This window comes from Dicentrarchus labrax, unplaced genomic scaffold, assembly GCF_905237075.1.
Source record: "Dicentrarchus labrax unplaced genomic scaffold, dlabrax2021, whole genome shotgun sequence".
Taxonomy (NCBI): Eukaryota; Metazoa; Chordata; class Actinopteri; family Moronidae; genus Dicentrarchus; species Dicentrarchus labrax.
In genome coordinates, this window is record NW_026136711.1 from 31,554,174 (window position 1) to 31,555,389 (window position 1,216).

At 40.5% G+C, this 1,216-nt stretch overlaps 1 long non-coding RNA gene across 1 annotated transcript in view; it reads left to right on the forward strand.

The window, feature by feature from the left end:
* Window positions 1-461, forward strand: part of LOC127371158 (uncharacterized) — a 1,041-nt gene extending 580 nt beyond the window's left edge. The window contains exons 3-4 of the long non-coding RNA XR_007886361.1: window positions 75-220; window positions 438-461. This is a non-coding gene — a long non-coding RNA (uncharacterized LOC127371158). The remainder of the gene's footprint in view (window positions 1-74; window positions 221-437) is intronic.
* Window positions 462-1,216: the final 755 nt, after the last annotated feature.

A 1,216-nucleotide genomic window follows, 5' to 3' on the forward strand; every position in this document is an offset into this window, starting at 1 on the left:
TCTGACTTTATTTGGTCTCAAACCTCTTTGGACTCTGCTCTAGGGTTAGGGTTAACCCACTCTTCTGGTTTCAGGCTTTCCGCCAGATTTTGGAACCTGACTGCTTGGATTTGGTTTCCCGTTCAGCCACAGGAGCATTAAAGAGGTCCAACACTGACGTAGGCTGATAAGGTCTGGCTCACAGTCGGCGTTCCAGTTCAGCCCATGAGGTTGGCGTCAGGTCAGGTTCCTCCACACCGAACTGGAAAACACATTTCTTTACTGACCTGGCTTTGTTCACACAGGCACTGTCATGTTCAGCCAGGAAAGGTTGTTCCCAGAACGGTTGTCACTAAATTGGGAGCACACTATTGTGTAAAACATATTGCTGTAATATCAATATTTCCCTTCATTAAACATGAAAAATAGACAGTGAACATCCCTGTATTGTAACACAGACAAAGAGAGGAGGACTGAACGGTAAACTGAATGACATTGTGCACATTCTGGGTCTGTATTTGTTTGCTCAGAATAGCACAATAAACAAGTCTGATATAGTTGATCACACAGTCCAGGTGTTGCCACTGACATATACTGGTATACTTTCTGTTTCCAACACAAAACTATCAAATTACATTTTAATTGAGAGCAAAAGCGATTCCTGCAGAACTGCGCCAACATGTCAATTGCTGTTTAGCACTGTTAAATATCAACATAATTATCTTCAGTATGTAAAATGTCAGCCCAGTCTCACGGCATGCATGTACGCTAAGAGCTGTGTCAGAGTTAGGCTTTGCCCCACCTGATGTGTGATGTGAGAGGTTTTATTTAAACAATCTTTTCCTAAATCTAGCCAGGTCGTTTCAGGGCCTAAACCTCAGCAAGTTTTATTTTGAAAGTGTTAATGTTTACGATGTTAACATTCATGTCAATGTAAAGCTGAAGCTGATGGGAATGTGGATTTAGATGTATTGTGTCAGGAACTGGAGAAAGAGTGCACATCCCCCAGAATCACTAGGATTGATCCTTGGTGTTGATGATAAATAGTTGTTGAGCCATTTCACCAAAGAGGTGGACCAACATATTCCTCAACTGCAACTCACTATTGCTAGAAAATCCCATAAAAAATCCATATAAGATAATATTGTCATTACAATGTTTATTTGGATCTCAAAGAAACCTGTTCACATATATTAAATCACGTTTATGCACTTTCCTGTCTGACATGTAAACACAA